The 22411-nt window shown below is 44.0% G+C and overlaps 1 protein-coding gene across 1 annotated transcript in view; it reads left to right on the forward strand.

Moving 5' to 3' along the window:
- TNN (tenascin N) overlaps positions 1–22411 on the forward strand; it is a 69053-nt gene that overhangs the window by 652 nt on the left and 45990 nt on the right. The gene's annotated exons all lie outside the window — the stretch shown is intronic.

Below are 22411 nucleotides of genomic sequence, written 5' to 3' on the forward strand. Positions count from 1 at the left end.
CATGACTCCCTTCTTTGGACTCTTGCTTTGATCAAAATGGCACTCCTTTGTTTCATATAACCTGATAGCCTCACTCTGACAATTCCTTCTAAGGACATCTCTTCATCCATAAATATGTTTCCTGAGGGTTTTGATGTTGGTGTCTTTCTGCCCTTCTCGTTTTATGCATGTTTTCCTTCACCTGATGGCTTCAGCCACCAGGACAAAGTTTGCATTTCTGTCTCTGTTCAATAATCTCTCATAAACTCTAGACCCCTATAATCTCATTGGATGTCTTAGATATCTCAGTGGACACCTCCAGCTCATCATGTCCAAAACGGGATTCATATTTCTCCCCAAGTTTGGTTTACCTTCTGTATTTCCTGCCTTAGAGAATGACCCCCATGCCAAAAACTGGGATCCATCCTACATTTCTTACCCATCTTACTTCTCATCCAAAATTGCAATTCTTGATTCTTCCTCCTGAAAATGCCTTCTCCGTCTCAGGAAATTGTATTATTATACATCTAGCTGCTCAAGACAGAAACTCTTGAGGCCTCCTTGAGAGTTCTCTTTCCATCACCCCCACATTTACTCCATCAGCAAGTCCTGTCAGTTCTACCTCAAAATATTCCCCAAACCTCTACTCCTTGCTGAATAAATCCAAGAAGTCACGACGTTCTGCAGATTCGATACCACAACATCTCCATGGGCTGTTTTCTCCCCTTCATCGATCGCTCTGCCCTATCTCTAGGCCCTCTCCCGCTCTGGTCCAGACTATCATAATTGCCTCCTTACTAATCTGCCTGTCTCCAGTTTTACACCCTTTAAAGCCATTGTTGATTCAATCCTACAATATTTATGAAGTGGCCAATGTGCTTAGGAAACAGCTGCGAATAAGGCAGATATGATGCCTGCTCTATGGTTTTTTTTCTTCTGATTAAAAACTAATATACATGCATTGTGTATATATTCTTAATAGGCCACTCCCTATTTCCTGTCTCCAAATCTTGACTGTGCGGATCAAAATTTTAGACCCTTGGCCCACAGTGGGGCATTTGGACATTACTGAAAGCTTTAGAAAAGAAAATGGCATTGACTCACCATCCAGAGCAAGCTTTTTAAGAAAGAGCTTACCAGAAAGATCAAATTGGTAACAGCATGGAGGAAATTCATCACACATTTTTCATTCGATGTTTTGTACTGAAGTGCATGTCCTTTCAGTTTTGCCTGTCATACATGCATTTTCAAAATGATCTCTCTGCACTAAAAATCCCTTCATGTAATTTCCTTCCTAAACACAATCAGTGAGTCCTCACTGTAGGAGCCCCAGCACCTAGCTCAAGGCTTAGCAATAAACGTGTACTGAAAAGAAAACTCAACGCACGAGGGAGCGAGTGAATAAGTGTCGTACTCACCTCCAGGTCCTGTGCCTCTTTTTCGTTATCTGTTCCACAGAGCCTTGCCTTAGGTTCTGACTCTGTCCAAACCTTTTTTCTAAGACTCCAACTCTCACGACAGTCTTAAACACAGATTGTATTGCTTCTCAGGTCCTTAGCAAAGGTGAACTGCCTTCCAATGTTGTTTTTCTAAATTTACACTTAGAAGCCTGATTGGCTGTCGACACCAAAGCATCATCACATCCCTTCCATACTCCACCTTTACATCAGGGATTGGAACCCTGAGAAGCACACTTCCCAGAATCCTTTGCAGGCAGTGCTCCCAGTTGGATTCCACCAATGAGAGGCATTTGCCTGAGGTTAGGAAATGAGAAAGAGACGCAGAAGTGTTTTCGTTGCTCCTCTGACTATGAAGGCTCATATGTAGCTGGTGGTCCCCTGAAAGTTTCTGACCTTGGTGCTAAAGGCAGCTGAGATCGTTAATGGTGGTTTCCTGCAGTCCCAGAAGCACCTGATTTTCTAAAAGGTAGAGGCAAACGTGAGAGTTGGCCTTTGCTCTTCTGTCTCTTCCTGTCGCCTTCTGTTTCCTCATCAAAGCCTCACTGAGCTCCCTCGTGGGCCAGGCTGGCCTCCTGTGCATCTTGGTACCGTCTCACCTGCACAGAGCCTTGCCTGGCTTAGCTCCGCAACGCGCTCGCTGCTGCTGAGAATGACAGTGACACCCATACTTTACGACTGGGCAAAACATCTTACTTAGCGCACAGAGCCATATTTGTCCTGAGATTTAACTATCTCTGCAGCAGTTAATTGACGACGTGTGAACTCACACAAGCATAACAGAAGAGTATTGTAAGACAGGGGGACCTGTCGGTGACTTGGCCCACGGAGGCTAGCACTGACTTTACAGCACAGCCACCACTCCGGGCACCCACCAGTATTTATGAGCTGGCTATTGCGTGTCTAGAGCCTGCCTTAGGCCTTACTGGGGTTGGACGCAGGGAGAATTACAATAAATTGTGTCTATCTGTTAAGCGCCTGGTACGTACCATGCATGGTGCCAGGCATTGGAATTACATGTTGAATAGGAGCGGCAGCTCTCTGCCCTCCCAGAGATTACAGTCTGGCGACCTCATTGCTTGATGGGCATTACTGAAAAGAAATGAGGCCACCCCACTCCCTGCGACTCTGCCATGCATGTCATTAATCATGAACCTCAGCAGGCCTCCCGAGTCCCCGGCATAACACTAGATGTTCTGAGAGGTGGGGCGGCAAGCCAGGCTCTGCCTGGGGTTCCCCCGCACTCGGGCATCTCTAGAAAAAAATACTAGAAAAAAGACAAGGAGAGTGGGAATGTGGTTGTTGATGGGCAGGGTTGCATGAACTTCTACAATGAACTAGAGCGGTATTCTTGTGCCAGGCCGCAGGGTGGAACATACGGGGGATAGAGTAATATTTAAATACCATATTTTGAGATTTTAAGGAAAAAGAAAAGAAATGTAAAAACCCACTAAGTAACTGAAGGGCAGTGCGAAGGTGGCCACCCATGGCTTAGTTACTATGTACTGAGTGCTTACTGTGTGTTATATCAATGATTCATTTAATCCTACTCATGGAGAGGTGCCATTTGACAGGTCAGGAAACTGAGGCAGGAGAGAAAAGCACCTTGCCCAAGGCCATGTGACTAAGCGGTGCAACCTGGGTGTCAACCTGGGTAGTTTGATTAAAATGAGGGGACATATCAAGTCCCCATCCTTTGGAATTTCTCCTGGTTCCGTCTGAGCTAGTCTGACCTGGGTACCCAGATAGCAAGCGTCAGAGAAGTGGTATTTTTAAAAGGGAGTTGAAAAGGGGCCCAGTGATATTTTCCATTACTGTTGGGATCTGAAGAGATGTCAACACTCAAGCCCCCAATGGTCACATTTAGTCCTTCTGCCTAGACTTTTAGCCCAAAATGTGAATGCGCCATATGATCAATGATCAGACATCAGCATCTTAGTGTGAATCGCTACATTAACTCACTTTCTTTTTTTTTTTTTTTTGCTGAGCCATCCTGCCACCTGTTGGCAGCTCAGCAGCAGCTCAGCTTGGGCTGGGAATGGAACCAGCGACCCTGTTGCTCAGAGCTCACACTCTTGAGTGAGCTCTTAACCAACTGAGCCACTTGGCCAGCCCTCGCTTTATTTTTAAGACAGATAGATTATAATGGAGGGAGAGGAGCAAGAAGGGGCCAGAGAAAGAGGGGGCTGGAGATGGATTTACTGAGCATGTGCTGCAGGATGCCAGGTGGCAACGCCCCTTTGAGGGGTGGGGGGGGGAATATATATATATATATATATATATATATATATACATATCTCCTTGAAACTGCAGAAGCATGCCCTTGAAGATGAAGGTCAAAACAAGAATACCAGCCTTCAGTGCTTCTACTTGATTATATCAAAATTATGAGGATAGAAAAGAAGAAAGTTAATCTGTCATTATTTAGATGATATAATTATTTACATAGATGCTGTAAAAATCTACAGAAAATATTGGAATTAATGAGAATAAAAACAAAAATTAAAAGTAAATTTAACAAAAGCTACATATAATAAAATCCCTACAGAGACAATTACATAACTTTGTTGACTGAAGATCTGTATAAGTGGAGAGGTAGCCTATGTTTGTATTGTAGATAGGAAAACTCAAGTGTCACTATATCAATATTCTCTGTATTAGTTTACTAGGACTACTATAACATAATACGATAGACTGGGTAGTTTAAATGACAGAAAATTTTTTCACAGTTCTGAAGGCTGGAGGTCTGAGATCAAGGTGTTGGCAGGGGTTTCTTCCAAGGCTCTGTCCTTGGCTTGTAGATGGCCATCTTCTCCCTGTGTCTTCATATAGTCATGCATGTCTGTGTTGTAATCTCCTCTTTTTATAAGGTCACCAGTCATATTGGATTAGGGCTCATCCCTATGACCTCATTTAAGCTTAATCACCTCTTTAAAGATCCTATCTCCAAATACACTCACATACTGGGTATAAGCACTTCAATATATAAATTTGGGGGGACACTACTGAGAGTATAACAGTCTCTAAATTTATCTGCAAATTGAGGACCACCCCAATCAAATCCCAGCAAGTCTTTTCATGGAAATGGATAATCAGAATCTAAGTTTATATGAAAGAACAAAAGTCAAATAGAGACTAAAATATTTTTGAAGAAAAGAATGAGATGGTAGAGTATGCCTGATTGAATATAAAAAAGTATTTAATAATTGTAAGGCAGAGTGTATTGGTATAGTAATAAACAAATAGATCAAGGGAACAGAATAGGGAATCCAGAAGCAAACCCACTCATATATGAAAACTTGATAAATAAGGAATGACATAGCATTTTAGAGGGACAAATTTGGCCTATTCAATGAACTGCTATGACAACTAGATATCCATATAGAAAAAATAAAATAAAATTGGATGCTTTTTTTATACCCTGGACAAAAATTAATTCCAGGTTATATTATAAACCTAAATGTGTTGAAGCAAAACTCTAAAAAAATTTTATAGGAAAATATAGGTGACTATTTTTTTGACCTCAGGATAGGAAAATATTTCTTAAACAAGTCATAGAAAGAATAAGTCAGAAAGGGGAAGACTGATAAATTTGACCAAATTAAAATGTAAAATTTTTGCATAAATACCAGAAAGAAAGTTAATAAAGAAGCACAAATAGAAAGAAAATGTAAGTATTGCAATAATGCAGACAAAGAATAGAGACTCAGGGTACATCAAGAACTATAAATTTATAAGAAAAACTTTTTTAAAATCCACGACAGTTCCCAGAAAGAGAAACCAAAACAACATATGAAAAGATACCCAATATCATTAGTAATTAGGGAAATAAAAATCAGAACTAGGAAATACCATTGGCCATAATACCAAAATATAAAAATAATTCTGTCCATTGCAAGAGCAGGACAGCCTGGGGAATTATGGGGCAGAGTCTCACATTTCTCAGTAGGATGGAAATAGGTATAACTACTCTGGATAGTAGTTTGCCATATCTAGTAAAGGTGAAGATGTGTGCTTTAGAGCCTAGAAATTGTTCTCCCATATACAGAAGACACCTGTAAAGATTATTAAGCATGACATAGTGTGTAATAGCAAGTGATTGGATAATCACCTTACCATAATCATTAACATCAACATGAGTAGATTTTTGTGTCACATTCATACATTGCAGTAGTCCATAACAACAGAGATAAGTGGACATGTAGGGTGACATGCATCAACATTGTGGCAGGTAGATCCTAGGCGGACAGGTCCTGATAATCCCATCTACTGGTGCCCACGGATTTGTGCAGGCCTCTCTGCGTGGAACTTGATTCTAACAGAATATGACAAAATTGATGGGAAAATACTTATCTATTATGTAAGACTCCATTTTAGCAGACTCAAGTGAGAGGTGTTTCTGCTGGCCTTGAAGAAGCCAGCTGCTGTGACGCGACCTGCCTAGGGAGAGGGCCACATGGCAGGGACCCGGGAGTCCTGTAGCAACTAGGACTCTCAGCCATACACACTCCAGGAAGTGAATCATGCCCACAACCTGAACGAGCTTGGAAGTAGGTTCTTCCCCAGTCAGGCCTCCAGGTGAGAACACAGCCCAGCCAGTGCTTGATTGCAGCCTGTGGGACCCTGAGCATAGGACCCAGAGAAGCCAGACCTGGACTCCGGATCCCCAGAAACTGTGAAATAATAAATGTGTGTTGTTTTAAGCCACTGCCTTTGTGGCAGTTTGTTACACAGCAAGAAAAAGCTACTGCGAGCATGGATAAAAGCATAATATTGTTAGAAATAAGCCAAGTTGCAGCAAGATCAATATACAACATATATGATACCATTTACATAATTTTTTTTTTTTAGCTGAGCCATCCTGCCACCTCCATTTACATAAATCTTAAAAGCATGAGAAGAAATTCTGTATACTGTTTAGGCTTATGTATACACATATGTAATAAAAGTATAAAGACATGCACTACATGATAGTCCCGATTTCAGGAAAGTGTTTTAATCTTGGAGGGAGGGGAATATGATCAGAGAGGCATCCACAGGGACTTGAACTGTATTTGCAGTGTCTTATTTCCTAAGTTGGGTAGACATACAAGAGTGTTTATAATACTTTTCTCTAAGCCTTTAGTATATCTGAAATGTTCCATAACTCACAAAAATGTCTGTCTTCATCTTTAGGCTCCAGTGGTAATGACGTTGTGTTAATAATGAATTTTGCCCCCTTTACATTCCCCAAACCAGAAATTGGCAAGAGGGAGAAAGAAAAGTCTGTATGGCCGAGCCGGGGATGGAGATGGGATAACAGCAATGGAAGGCGGTAGGAGGAGAGAGGGCCGGAGGGCTGACAGTGCAGAAATACCTTGTGGGAGCCCTGTCCCTCAGCCATTTGGGGAGCCACCCACAGAGTCATCTCCCCGAGACCACAGATGTCCTCAGTGGGTGGCTTCTGCAGTTCCACAGTAAGACCTTATCATTACCTGTGGCTTTGCCCTTGCATGCAATGGAACAGTTACAACACAGCAGCCTTGCTATAATCCTATACGCTTAGAAAACAATAATTAAAACAAAAATTAAAAATGTTGATAGGTAGGTTATTAGGGAGACTCAAAATGGTTTAAAACAAAACAAACAAAAGAACCCCACAAACTCCTGGACTGCCTGGCCTTCGGAAGAACATTTGAGATGGGAGGCTCTGACTCAGACTGTAAAGAAATTATTTGGATTTTCCTATCTTTTTTTTTTTAAACCAGTTAGTCATCTTCAGGGAGAGACAGTGGGGTCGTTCTTCTCTTTGATTTGCAGCCATGAAGTTTCAGAGATATGATGATACCTTGGTGGTGTAAAGGAACCTCTAATTCCCAGAATGACTGAGAGAAGAATTTCCAGTGGTGTGCTGATAATGATTAACAGCTGGTTCTCCAGAGAGAAAAAAAACTCTTATTTGATTTTTTTAAAAAAGATTTTATTGGGGAATTGAGGAAGGAGAACAGCCAAGTTGTTGTCCTTCAATCTTAGCTGTGGAGGGAGCAAGTTCAGCTCCAAGTCCAGTCGCACCTCTCAGCTCAAGGTGCTGTGTTACAATTTTAGTTGTGGGTGGGCGTAGCCACCATCCCATGCAGGAGTCGAACCCGGCAGCCTTGTTGTTAAGAGCACACGCTCTATCCCCTGAGCCATCTGGGCAGCAGCTCAGCTCAAGGTGCCAAGTTCAGTCAAGCTGCCCACCTGTTGGCAGCTCAGCTCAGACCGGGAATTGAACCGGCGACCCTGTTGCTCAGAGCTCACACTCTTGAGCGAGCTCTTAACCAACTGAGCCACTCGGCCAGCCCTTGAATTGTGCACTTTAAAAGGATGAGTTCTATGGTATGTGGATTATATCACAATAAAAAATATTTTTATCTCTGTCTCAGGCCTTTGGGGGAAATAGGACAAAAAATATAATCGGTGGGCTAATAAATGCTTAGTTTGCAAAATTTATAAGACTTTTATGATTCTGAAATTTACACATTCCATTTTATCTCCTCCTACCTACCTCCTTGGTCCAAATGACTTACTGTGGGTCCGTGCTTCTCAACCCTGGCTGCACATTTCAGATTCACCATAGGAGCTTTCAGAAATATGATGCCTTGGCCTGACCCATGGCCAGTTAAATCAGTGTATCTGATTCCCGTCTTCCCAAACCCAGGCATCTTATTTTAATTAAAAATTCCCAGGTGATTCACCATATGCTGTCAAGACTGAGAAACTAAAGAGTGGAAGAGATGTATCTGGGCAGCACTGGGTCATATTATGAGGTGGTCCTTTAGCTAAGTCTCTTTTCCCCCCTTAGGCCAGATTTATTGAGATACAATTTATATACATTAAAATTTACCCTTTTAATATATACAGTTCAATGAATTTTGACAAATGTGTACAGTCTTTTTTTTGCATTAGGGTTCACTCTTTTATTATACAGTTCTAGGGGTTTTGACAAATCTATAATGACATAACCTTAGTTTTTAAAACCTCTCTCGTCTTTTCAGTGAACTAACAACAGATGTGACCATATTTCAATATATACTTATTATTCACAGAGCTAAAAAGAAGCAGTAAAATTTACAGCAGATATAATATTAAATATGAAACCTTTAAATGAGGAACTTTTGACAAAATATTTAAAATATTTGGTGAGGAAAATAAAATGTGTTGAGCTAGGATACAAAATAGGCGAATGCTTTAGATGTCTGACACCAAGGAAACTGGCTTTATCTTAGCGGTTATGCAGTTGCCTTTTATGTGCATGACAAAAATACTACTGGCACTGCTTTCACAGCACCTGTCAGAGAACAACCAGTAGAACAAAAGTCAAATGAAATCTGTCCAGAGCTATTTGTAATTTTGTTGCTAAAAGAAAAAACCCAGTGACCCAGTAGGCATTAATTTGTCAAAGCAGCATAGAAAGTACCATGCCATATCAAACACAAATCCATCTGTGCTAGTGTTTTTACTGTGTGTATGTGTGTGTGTATATATGTGTGCATATGCAATTCAGCATTTTATTTTTTTATTTATTATTTATTTATTATTATTTATTAAATATTATTTATTTATATTCATATTTTAAAAATTCTTTAAAAAATTATTTATTCGTATTAGTTTCAGGTGTACAAAGCAACATAATAATTAGACATTTAAACCCCCTATAAAGTGACAACCCAACCCCCAAGCTATTATCCCTCTGCAAATGTGTACAACCACCACAAACAAGATACACAGGAACACTTATTTCCATTACTCCTCCAGTGCCTTCGCATCCCTTTGCAACCAGTTTTTTTCCCCCCATGTATTAGATGCACATACTAGAATACTATGCAACATTAAAAAGCATGCCCTTGAAAACACATATAAGAAAATGGGGAAAAAAATTACTATACAAAGCAAAGAGCAGAAGAAAAGCTCTATGGAATATAATCCTAATTGTTTAATCCTTTTAAAATACATGCACACAGATGTATGCATCTTTCCATATATGTATACATTTGTAGAAGAAAAATCTGGTTACTCTGGTGTGGGAATTCCAGGAAGCATTGATTTTCTTCTTTATATTTTTCATGTTCTAGTTAGTCTGCAAGTTACTTTTGTAATGAAAATAATAATGATATCTACAAAATAGTGCTCTGTGGGCAAATGATGCACGAAGAACCTCCTAATGACCAAACTGCAATCCCCTCCAAAGTTCCAGGCTGCAAACCCAGCCTTCTGCTCCCACACACACACTTCAGGTCATGGCTCTTAGCAACTGTTAGCACCAAAAGAGATTAATAAGACGATATTGACTTCTGCTGAGATGGATATCAAAAAGTATTGACCCAAGTGAAGAAAATATTGACAGAAGAAGAATCAAGGTCTCTCATGGCTTTGAAGGGAATAATAAACCTTCCTCTTGGCTGAATGCCGTATTGTGTTGTCTGTTTTTGCAGGCACTTGCTCATTGAAAGTCAAAGATGGCACATCCTTGTAAGCCCTATTAGAGGGTTGAATTCAGAATCTACCATAAAGGGAAGGTGACCCTCTGAGTATAGAATATATATAATTTATAGCAGAGCGAGTAGCGAGCGAGCAAGCTGAGACAAGATCTTGACCGTGGAGGTCTGTTTAGGTTTGGTTTCAGTTCCTTTAGATTCAGCAGAATCCTAATGAAAGAAGCAGACATATCTTCCGACCAGCTCATCCAGACCCAAACCAGCTGAGACTGGCTCCAGGCCTCCACACTAGACACACGGATTCAGGCTTTCTCAGAGCCAGCACATTGGTCTGTTGGGTTTTGGGTGATTTCTTAGTACAAATAAATTGGAGATGACTGCATTTGGAATGCTCTTTCCTACATTTTTCTCAAATACAAGAAGAGGATTTAATAACATGTTGGTTGAACCATCATTTGAACTAGTAAACTTCGGGTTTTTTTTCCAGGTTGTCCTGGAATGGGTTACAGGGCGACATAATGGGTTGAAATTAGTTTCAAGTTAAATTATTCCTTTAGGTTGGGTAGAAGCTATGTATCATTTTTCCATTGTTGCATAGCAAACCCATCTAAAATACAGCGACTTACTTATTTGCTCATAATTCTGTGGGTTGGCAGTTTGGGCTAGGCTGGGCTGGGATGAGTCATATAGCACTGGCTGGGCTCTCTCATGTCTGAGACTTCAGCCAGGATGGCCAGGCCCCTTTCTCCTTGTGCTCTTTCATTCTCTAGAAGACACTTGTATTCCAAAAGAGTGAGAACAGAAGCTGTAAGAGCACTGCAGACCCCAGCTCAGACTTGCATGTCACTGTTAGTCACATTCTGTTGGGCAAAGGAACTCACAAAAGTTGGCCAGGTTCAAGTAGTGGGGCAAATAAACGTAACCTCTTTTGGGGAGGAGCTGAAAAGAATCTGTGGCCATTGAAAATCTACCATGGACTCCCAACCTTTTAAAGAGAACACAGGGAAGCTAAGAGAACAGAAAGCTTTGGAAACCGATTTCCCTTTCTCCAAGCCATGCTTGTCACCGGCAGTGACTATTTTGGGGTTCCCTACATCTCTCTACATTCTCAGCAGGATGTCAATAAATCACTTTGCTACTAAGAAATTAACTAAGCAGTGTTGAATCCTTCAGAATGCATTCAGCTCTAGGCAACAAAATCCTGACACAAGGAAGTTCTGATGTAGAAAAACTTGAGGGGTAGTTAATTCAGCAGCTTAGCAGTGTCTCCCAAACCCAGATTTCTTTCATCTTTCTGCTTTGCCATCCTTGATGTTTTCTTTCTTTCTTTTTTTTTTATCTTTGGCTAGCACTCCTCAATGTTTCATTACAAGGTGTCTAACACAGTTTCAGGTGTTATATAAAGATGTGACAATGCCTGTCTCTTCTTTGGGCCATTTCTTTCTTTTTTTGGAGGGAATCCTTTCTAAGGTGTCTTTTCCAATAAGCAAAATCTCCAGGCTGTAGAGTATGCATGTTTAGGTTTTCATTTCCCTGGAGTGTGTGGTGAAACGATTGTTTGACTAAAGCATGAATATTGTCAATAGAATCAATTAAGCCTTTCCAATACTGAAGTATGTCTCTTTTCACCAATTGTGGATCAAGAGAGGCAGAGGCCAGATGCATAGGGCGTCCTGTAATTATCTCGAACATAGTATCTCGAACATATCGTGAAAGCTCATGAGTCCCAAAGGAGTAGACCTGAGATTTAAAAGGACTGACAGCAATGCTTTTGGCCAAGGTATTTGAAGACTTTCTGTAAATTTTGCCAGTTGAGTCTTAATGATATCATTAGTGCGTTCAACCAATCCTGAAGACTGAAGGTGGTAAGCACAGTGAAAATGTTGCTGGATTGGCCAAACAGCACAGATTTGCTTTAGTACCTGAGCAGTGAAATAGGATCACTGTGGATCACTGTGGAGTTTAAGAGGAGTTCCCCAAGTAGAAATAATCTTCTCTAACAGTACTTGAGCCACTGCTGGTACATTAGCTTGTCTATAAGGGAAAGCTTCAGTCCAGTGAGAAAACATACATATCATGACTAAAACATACTTGTATCCATGAGATGGGAGAAGCTGTATGAAGTCTAGTTGCCAGAATTCAAATGGTCCGTCTGGCAATTTTAAATGTCCAGGGGCAGTGTGAATAGGCTTCCCTGAGTTATACTTAGGACAGGTGGGACACCTGAGGTAGGCACTTCTTGCAGTCTTATTAATATTTCCCCACCAATATTGGTGCATGAAAGCTACCATTTTGTCAGCTGACCAATGGTTCAACGTACGTACAGTGGTTAAGAGTGGGAATTTTAGAGTTTCTGGTAGGACTGGGTTGTTATTTGGTCCAAACCAGAGTCTTTTCCCTTACTAAACCAACAATTGTTGGATTTCCAATCACGTTTTTCTTCTTCAAAAGCTGATTGTTGGGCTTCTCTGGCCGGTTTTTCTAAGTTATCAACTGGAGAAGCTTCTTTCTGGACCAAGACAGAGGTTCGACTGCTGCTGATGCTTTTAAGGGCAGCATTTTTAGCAGCAATGTCAGCCAGGTGATTTCCTTTGGCTTCTAGGGAGTCAAGTTTAGAATGCCCTGGGATCCTAATAATGGCTAAGGCATTAGGTAAAAGTATAGTGTCCAATAATTTCTGTACGTGTGGACCATTCTTAATTTTATCTCCAGTGGAGGTAAGGAAATTGCATTGTTTCTGTAGCATTCCAAAGTCATGGGCCACCCCAAAGGCATATCTGCTGTCTGTATAAATGTTGATAGCTTTACCCTTTGCTAAGATGCAAGCCCGAGTAATTCATCCTGCTGTGCAGAAGTGGTCAGAGGCAAAGGTGCTGCCTCGATGACTTCAGAAGGGGCTACAACAGCATAACCAGAGCAGTACTTACCATTGTCATTTTTTAAGTACGAACCATTGATAAGCCATGAGAAATCAGCTTTACCCAGAGGAGTTTTCTGCAAATTGTCAAGAGGAGCCAGGAGGTGATCAGTCAATGTTAGGCAGTCATGAGGGACTTCCTCAGTCTCAGAAGGAAGAAAGTAGCTGGATTGAGGTTATTACAACATGAAAGGGTTATATGAGAAGCAGTTAACAAAAGATTTCATAGGAAGTCAGACGGCTGACTGAAAGATGCTGGGTGTGGCGAGAATTCAGGAGAGCTTCTACAGCATGAGGCACAGAGATGGTTAGAGGGGGTCCTGCAACTATCTCTTCTGTTTCCCTAACCTGGAGGGAAGTCACAGCAACGGCTTTGAGGCAAGGGGGTATCTCCGGGCCACAGGGTCCAGCTGCTGACTATAGTATCCTGGGGGTCTATGTTGACCCCTGTGTTTCTGTGAGAGCACCCCAAGGGCATTTCCTTCCTTTTCATGCACAAAAAGGAAGAAGGGACTCTGGTAGTTAGGATGCCCAAGAGAAGGTGGGTTTATTAAACTCTCCTTCAAGGCCTCGAAGGCCATGTCATCCTGTTCTTCCCATGAAATTGGGTCAGGACTGTCATTCCTTAGTAGGACATATAGAGGTTTTGCCATAAGAGAAAGATTTGGGATCCAATTCTGGCAATAGCCGACTAGTCCAAGAAAACCTCATAATTGATGCTTAGTCTTGGGCCTCGGGGAACTTGTCTGGATGCAGACGCAAACCTTGTTCCAATATCAGATGTCCCAAGGACCAAACCTGAGCTTGGGCAACTTGTAGTTATGTCCCTTTAAGGCCAAAAGTGTCAGTAAATGGATGCTATCATCCTGCAAAGAAACCTGAGAATAAGAGCAAAGAAGTAAGTCTTCCACACATTGTAACAAAGTAGAACCTTTAGGGAAAATTACATCATCCAAATCGGTCTTCAGAATCTGTGAAAAATAAGAAAGGCTGTCAGTAAATCCCTGAGGCATTACAGTCCAGGTAAATTGCTTTCCTTCCCAAGTGAAAGCAAAAAAGTATTGGCTAGCTTCATCAACCGGGATGCTAAAGAATGCACTACGTAAGTCAATTACTGTAAAGAATTTACTTCCAGCTGGAATGGATGCCAGCAGCCTGTGAGGGTCAGGAACACACGATGTCGAGGGTGAACAATGTGGCTTATTGCTCTGAGGTCCTGGACAAACCTCCACCCTCGTCCCTTTGGCTTTCTCACAGGTTGAATAAGAGTTTTACAAGGACTAGTGCAAGGAATAATACGACCCTGAGTTATGTAATCTTCTATTATGGGCTTTATACCTTGGAAGGCCTCCCAACTTATGGGATATTGATTAACTTTGGGCAGAAGCTTTGAAAGATCAATTTGAACCTTGATAGGAAGTGCAGTGTGCATCCTGCCAATAATCAGTTGAAGATTTTGCCCATAAAAAAGATGGTAGTTTGTCCAATAGGGACCACTGATCAGTATTTTTGGATTCAGCTACTGTACCATCAGAGACAGCACATATAAAAGATGTTGTAAGGTCATGTAAGTCACCTGATTGGTGATTCTGATGGTTACCATCAAACTCTAGCATTATTTCTCCTTTTTGAGAAAAGGATATTCCAGCATGACATTTCTCTAAGAAATCTCTGCCTAATAAATGGGTAGAGGCAGAAGGACTAAGGAGAAAACAATGTTTATCTCATACGCACCTAGACAAAAGGGAACAGGTTCAGATATGTGAACCTGTTGAGGTTTATTTGAAATCCCCACTATGTGAAATGTCTCATTACTCCGAGGTAGGGGCCGGTTTATAACAGTGGGGTTGAGCACTGAGAATGCAGTACCAGTGTCAATAAGAGCAGAAATAGTTTCCTCCCAATTTGAAGAGAAGTTTCTCCAAGATGATTAAGGGAAAGGACTAGAAAAAGCCCCTGTAGTTCCCAGAGCCCTGTCATGGGGAATTAGGAAGACCCAAAGGAGACTGGTGAAAAGGCAGAGAGCGTTTTGTACGCTTAAACTTAATGGCAATCCCTTTTCCAGTGTCCTTGCTCCTTGCAGTAATGGCAAAACGTTGGAGCTCTCTGGCTTCTCACAGGACCTTCCATTTGCTTCTGAAAACCAAATGTCTTGGCAATCTTACTTCTAGGTGGCCTCCCTAGGGTATTAGCGAGCTCATCTGCCAGATTTACCAAGTCTAGGGCAGGCATTTTTCCCCATCCCGTCCTGGATCTCCTAACCAGGGGAGAAAGGTCATCATTCAGCCCACTGACAAAGAATTAAAAGCTGCCCATGTGTGGCCAACATCCGGAGGAAGACCAGAGTTTTTCTTAAAAGCGACCTGGAATCTTTCATAATAGTCATGAACAGATTCATCAGGTTTTTGTGAACAATCCTGAAGTTTGCTCCAATCGACAGCCTTTGGAAAAGCCTCGGGAATTGCTCGATGTAGTTTTCGAGCAAGTTCCCTAGTTTCCTCCCAATAATCGGAGGTTTGCTTTTCTAAATCCCTTTCAGGATGCTCCCATCCAGCAATCCTCATCCAATGTCGAGCTTGGACTTCACCAACCAACATATTAATTAGCTGATATAAATCAGAAAACCCAGGCTGATAAGCTTGAATAGTAATATCAAAGTCCTCAGCAAACTTATTAGAATCCTTAGTTACTGTAGGAAATTCCTTCACCATGGCTCATAACTCAGCTTTTGTCCAGGGGACGTAGGAAATGTGGGGTTTACTAGGATCTCCAGAGGGTTTAATCTTCAATGGAAGAGTGCTGATAGGCTCCAAGGAAGAAGAGAGAGAAGATTCAGGAGACGATGTCGCCAGGGGCAGAGGTGGAGGGGGAGGCGGCAGTGAGGAACAAGATGGCATCGGAGGTGGAGTTTAGGACAAAGGAGGAGTGGGGGAATGGCAACGCAGTGTGCTGGAGGGAGGACACGAGGTTTTAGGTGCCAATTTTTTCTTTAAAAATTTTTAACAGTCTCTGCTTATTTTGAGATTTTTATTTTGTAAAAAGGTAACTAGATCTGTGGTCTTGTTTGGAGGCCTCCATAGATCATTCCAATAGGCATTCCGTTTCTCTTTCTCAGCTTCATTGCTGTTACTGTCTAATTTAGTTTTCAGAAAATCAAGTTTGGGAATCTCAAAAGTTCCCCAAAGTGGCCACTGATATTTATAATTATCTATAGTCAGATCTGTCCATTTAGTTAAATATGTGCATGAAAATTCCCTGCAGGTATTAAACATTACTCGGCTGGTGTCCCGGGAGAAGGGACAGTTTTAGAAAGCTTAGACATCAGAGATCCCATTTTTAACACTGCGCCCAAGACAATTTACTACTCGAATAACCTGCAGGGCTTCAGCTCACCTCACTCTGGAACAGTCTGATGGCTGTGAATCAGACCAAAGGCTAGAACTGGTTCTAGACAAATAACCGACTCTCAGGGAGTTTGGTCATTGGTTGAGCTGGGTGACACTCCGTTAACTTTCTCAATGAAACAGCACAATCTAATACTGGCTAAAACTGACCAATTTCAGTAGAAATAACCTTTTATCCCCAATGGGGCGTTAGGTGAAAGCCAGTTTTTATCCCAAAGGACAGCCTGCTTTCCAAAGAAATCAAGCTGATGTGCCACCAGTACGCAGATAACACAAAGAAATAGGCCTTAAAACATTCACATACATGCACAGCAACAAACAAACAACAACTAAAAATTTTAAAATAATTCCCAGATAAAACCTGGAGAGCACCAGACGCAAAATCCTGCTGGCTCAGATCCAGGAGAGGAACTTACCCAGCAGCCCCTAAGCTGAGGAGCAAAAACATGGAGTTGACAAACAGCTCGGTAGGCGTCTAGTTGGTTTGCTCACCTATTTGACCGCCAGAGCTCCAGTCCTCTCTGATCCCAGACGAGCTCCCAAAATGTCGACAGGCAAAAAATAACTCTCCAGGTAGTCCCACCAAAAGAGTGGTTTATTCAGGAAAAGAAATAGAAACAAAACCACCACAGCAGTGCAGGAACACACACCTCCAACCGGGGCTCCAACTGGCCGCACACGTGCAAAAAGAAAGCCCCGATTCCAAGATGGCTATTCTATTTATTAGCATCCCTCCCTCCGGAAGTTACCAGAAAGTTTAATAGGAAATTAGGACCAGAGAGTTAACAAGGGGCCCCGCTCCATCCATAGTCTTCCCATGGTTAAGCATCTTAAGATGCCAGTTCACTTTTATCAAGATTATCAAGGACTACTTTAAGGGGTATACAAGAAGAATAAAATGATGGTAATAATTGCAACAATAATAGCAGCGAACATTTACTGACTCCTCATTGTGTCCCTGGGACTAGTCGAAATTCTTACATGTATCAACTCATGTAATCCTCACCATAACCATATCACTCCGCCTTGAGAGATGAGTAAACCGAGGCACAAAGAGGTTGAGTCAAAGGTCATTTGCAAGTAGCAGACACAAGCTTCAGATACAGGCGCTCTGGCTGTGGGCACACCTCACATTCTGGGGTCCACTCCTTGATGCCCCATCTCTCCTGTCCTTGCCTTCGTCCTTTCCCTCCAGCAGCCCTCCAGGCCTACATAGGAGAACTGAAAACATGTGGCTCCTTCCATTATGTCGTAGGTCTGCACTCCGGGCCGGGCAGGCGAAGGGTGGAGGGTTGAGAGGACAGCAAGTGTCTCCATGACCTCGTGGGAAAGCTCATAGAAAGGATAAAGGTCTGTCCATGTGATGACAAAAGACAGGGTGGTGTGAAAGGGGCACCGCTATGCTTTCCTGGCAATGGCTGTCTTCCGCGGCTGGCCGGCCGGTGGGAGGCCTCCAGTAGTGGGTCCGGGTGGGCTGTGGCACTGAAGACCCTCAGTCTGCACTTCTTGCTCTCAGGGTCCTCAGTGCCCTGCCACTCATCACTGTGAGCTGATGGGAGCGGGGGAGGGTGATCACAGGAGGGTCTGTCCCAGAGGGTCTTGCTCGTTTCCTTCTGTGCTGAAAGTCTTTCCAACTATTTTAAAACTGATAGGCAATAAATCCCAGAGTGCCTGCAACCAAAAAAAGAGAGACTTTAGAAATACACTTTTAGGGCAGCCGGGTGGCTCAGTTGGTTAGAGCGCGTGCTCTGAGCAACAGGGTTGCCAGTTTGACTCCTGCATGGGATGGTGGGCTGTGCACCCTGCAACTTAGATTGAAAATGGCGACTGGACTTGGAGCTGAGCTGCACCCTCCACAACTAAGTTTGAAGGACTACAACTTGACTTGGAGCTGATGGGTCCTGGGAAAAAAAACCACATTGTTCCTCAATAAAGTTTGAAAAACAAAAAAATACACTTTTAAACCCCAAGACCCAGCTCCTGGCCAGGAGACATGCAAGCTCTTTTAATGAACTTATTCAGGATGTACTTAAGTAGAAACAGCCTCCAATATTTTTAGCTGTTGCATAATCAAAGTAAAAAAGAAGAGAGAAATGTGTATTTTCTCCCCTTTTCATAGTTAGAATAAGGAGTTGCTCATTATCTGTTAACTGAGCTCCCCTTGCTGGCAGAGAGGGGAATACCCAGAACTCTGTGCGCTGCTCCCCGGCCTCACCGGTATTTAAACCCAGGGAGAGAAGCTGAAGAGAGGAGAAACAAATCCTGCAGCCCCAGGGAACCAGGCGGAGGAAGCTTGGAAGTGGTGCCCAGCAGCCTTCCAGGTAAGCGCTCCAGTTTCCCAAGGCTTTCCCTGGGAGAGGAGGAAGGTGCCAGGACCCCAGGCTGCACATCGGGCAGTGTAACCAGTCTCCCGTCACCTCCATGAGGGGTGGTAGCCAGTTAGGGAAAATTCCTCAGGACCCGCGAGGCTTTCTTTTTTTTTTGGTAATTTATCTGTTATATCTCACTTTTTAAAAATCCTAAAATAGAACTTTTGTTTTAGTCGTGATCAGGAAATTATAACTTTCCCCTTCTCTAGATTTTGTATATACCAATTAAGATGATGTTTCCAATGGACTTGAAGAGCTTTGAAGTGTATTCAAATAATTAATTGTATAGGTTTTGATTCTTATTTGTAAGAGGGATCACATCTTTCCCCAAATCCTCATGCTGTTACCCTTTCAATGCCTCAAAGAAGACATTTCGGAACATTTCAAGACATGGTAACTAGCTTTTGGGGGTCTTATTATTGATGTGTTTCTGTGGTTGGGAGAGAGCTGGGGGAAGGAGAGAGAAGGAGTGAGTGAGAACAGCCTCTTCAAAGCGTAAAGCTTGAGTTGCTTATGTAAGCATTAAAGAAAGGATGAGTCCTACCATGAAAATAGCAAACTACACGCATGTGGACATACGATAGCCACAATGCCTAAAGCCCACTTCTTAGAGAAGCCCACGCCAGCACCAAGGTATCAGGTGACACCTGCTCAGCCAGGACTGGAGATTGGTGGCTGTCAGAGCACAGGATCTGCATGGAATCAGTGTTTTGTGACATTTGGGCATTTGTTGGATTCAGAGTCAAACAAGGTGACAGTGTTGGGAGAAGGGACTTAGGAAAGAATGGGGAAAGTCACCCAGTCCTATATGGAATGTCTGTGCAGAGTTAAGTGTCACTGAGACTAGAAATAAAAAATGTTCATATATGTCTCATATATGTCCTGGGTTTGCTTGGACTGTGACCTAGCAGGAACAGTGCCACCTTGGGCATTGTACGTGCTTGCATTCCTCCATAGTTCAGTGATGCCTGCTGACCATGGCTGATGGACAGTCCCCCTGGTTCTGCTTGGTGTGTACTGCTGACCAGGCAGCAGGGAGACTGTCCTTCCAGCCATGGTCAGCAGTACACACCTTAAAGAGCCTTTCTTGAAAAAGCAGTTGCAGGCAGCATTTGTCCTGAAGACTCTGCTTCTGCTCCCACCTGTCCACAGCACCCACCACCCCTCCTGCAGGCACACTTAAGGACATGATTAGTGGACATGACAGATTCTTGGGGACACCTGCTGTCCTGTGGTTTCCTGCACACAGACCCCCTGCATGTGAACCCCCTCAGCCTCATCCATTCCCGCAGCATTTGCCCCAGTTTCCATGAGAAACTTCCTCAATAGAGTAAGCACCCCCATTCAGAACATTATCCTGCATTTTTTGGGGTGAGATTTGCGGCCCCAACCGCCCCCTTCCCACCCTCGTGTCACCTTATATGTGGTCTGCTGTGCAGACTGCAGCTGGTGAAGTCACCCCCTTTGTCACGGGGTTGCACAAGGCAAGTTTCTCCCCTGCCACACCGCAGAGAGAGGCGGAGGTGACTCCCTGGCCCATCACGGGGCAGAGGTGCTGGCTTGAGGATTGCGCCCTCTTCTTTCTAGCAATCACTCTGCCCAGGAAAACCTGAGCTCAACATGTGGCATCGGAGAGGCTGTAATTAGCGAGGACATCTTGGTACAACTCAGACAGGCGACACCAAGGGCTAGTACCAGGGCTTCTGGGGTTTCTCATATTCCAGGCTTCAAAAAGCAAACTCTGTGAGATGGGGCTTTGCGCAGCCTGCTGTGGTTTATGCCGAGTCTATGGCTCTTTTGCATTCGTTCAGGTCTTCAGAAAGCCGTCTGCACTCTATTTATGTCTTGGAGAACAGTGAGCCACGGGCTGAGGTCTGGGGATTGGATGGCAGGGTGGGCAGAGGAGGCCTGTCTGCTTTTCAGTCCTGTTGTTGCCCAGGGAGGGGATTTTGGGCTGTGGCAACACCGTGTGCTGCTCTGTATACAGAAGGTGCTTTTGAGATCACTTTCTGTGATTTTGGGGTTGGTGGACGTGCACAGGGGTTAATGGCTGTCTGAGTCTGTGGCCTCGCACTGTCCTTGAATACCTGGGGCACACTGCTGGATGCCCTCGAGCCTCGGTCCCCACCTGGGAGTAAGCGGGGAATACGTGCGGGACTGTTTTATCACGGGACTGCACTTCTGAAGACAGCAATTGTGAAATAGCAGCACTCGTATCCTACGCCTGCCTTCCAACTGCCTCTACCAGCTCTCCTCACCTCCCCCATCCTCTAAAAACAAAATCTCAGGTGATTCCAGAGCTTTTCTGGTCACTTGAGAACCCTTTTGGGAAAGGCGGCTCCACCCAATATCAGTGCCTCAGTGCCGGGAAGGGAAATGGGCCCAGGGTAGGTGCCCGCGACTCTGGGAGCGGGAAGAGGACGCGTGGAGCCAAAGGCGAGTAGATGTACTTTAGTCACTGGCTCTCCAGGTACCGCCCGCCTGCTAAAGTGGCCGGGCTTTATACTGTGCGAGAGCAAAGGTGGTGCACAGCCAGAGTGCTGCCACAGGGCACAGAGACGTCGCTGAGACGGACAGCGCCGGTGCTACAGTCCATGGACTGTATCTGGCAGCTCCTCAGATGGTCGGGCGAGGGAGCCTGACTGACTTTTTCTTCCCTGCACTCAGCCTCCCATTCAGGCCACATCTTTTCTTTTCCCCCAGCTCAGGCCTGAGGCTGGACTTGCAGGTGAAGCGGGTGGGGTGGGGGGCAGGGCACCGCCCTTGGCTTGGGGCACTCCTTCCTCCACCCCCCACCCCACCCCTGCCCAGCTGCTGGCTTCCCCCAAGCTGCTGACTCCCGCAGGAAGGTGAGGGGTCAGAAGAGAAAGGAAAAGGTATTTTTATTCAGCTGGGGCTGTGTAGCGCCCTCTCCTTACCAGATGCCTTTGTTGTGACAGCTGCCCCCCAGTGCTGGCTCCACCCACCCTGTCTTGTGGGCACCTTTTGTGGGTTCTTCAGACTGGGCACCTCTCCTCAGCTCCACCCCCGGCTGCCTTATTTCCGTGGCATGGCCTTGACCTATAGCAGGACTTACATATCTTTGTCCCCACAAGCTCTTGGCTGCAGGCCTTTCCTCCCACGGCCTCCCACTAATATCTATTAGTCAGCCTGTTCCCAGCAAACTCCCAACTCTGAAGTTTTCCGATCAAGGGGCAGGCACTGGGCTCTTCGCCCTCCATTCCTGGAGAAGACCCAGTAGAGCAGCGCTCTTTGAAATGTGGGCGCTTATTACCCACCCACTGTGCAAATCCCACCATCCCAAGAAATGTCCCACTGATCACCCCATTACATCTGCAAGGTGTCGAGTCCAGCTCCTGGGATGCAGTAAGTGCTCAGCAAAGGAGAGCTAGTATCAGTATTATTATCAATAATACATGCTTTAGATACTGGGGAGAGTCAAGATGGAGTGAGTGAGGAAAGGGGGCAACATGAAGACAAACTCCCTTTGGTGCTGTTCTGTTTAGTTCACAGTAGCAGCACCTCCCCTGGGGACAGCGTACAGGACATCTGCCCAAAGGAGGGACTTGCACAGGGACAGGTATATACTGAACACATTTGTCATTGGGATGAGAATGTCCTATCCATGCAGAGCAAGCACAGGCCTGCCATCAGAAGGACCTCGGTTCAAATCCTGACTGTGCCACTAACCAGTTGGGCAGCCCCTGGTAAGCGGCCTTACCTTTCATACCTGGTTCCTCACCCAGGCTAAGGAGAGTGGCACCAATCTTACACAGCAGCTCTGAGGGTTATGAAGAACGGTAAGGACTGATGCACCTGCCCAATGCCT

Source organism: Hipposideros armiger, unplaced genomic scaffold (assembly GCF_001890085.2).
Source record: "Hipposideros armiger isolate ML-2016 unplaced genomic scaffold, ASM189008v1 scaffold_6, whole genome shotgun sequence".
NCBI classification, from domain to species: Eukaryota; Metazoa; Chordata; class Mammalia; order Chiroptera; family Hipposideridae; genus Hipposideros; species Hipposideros armiger.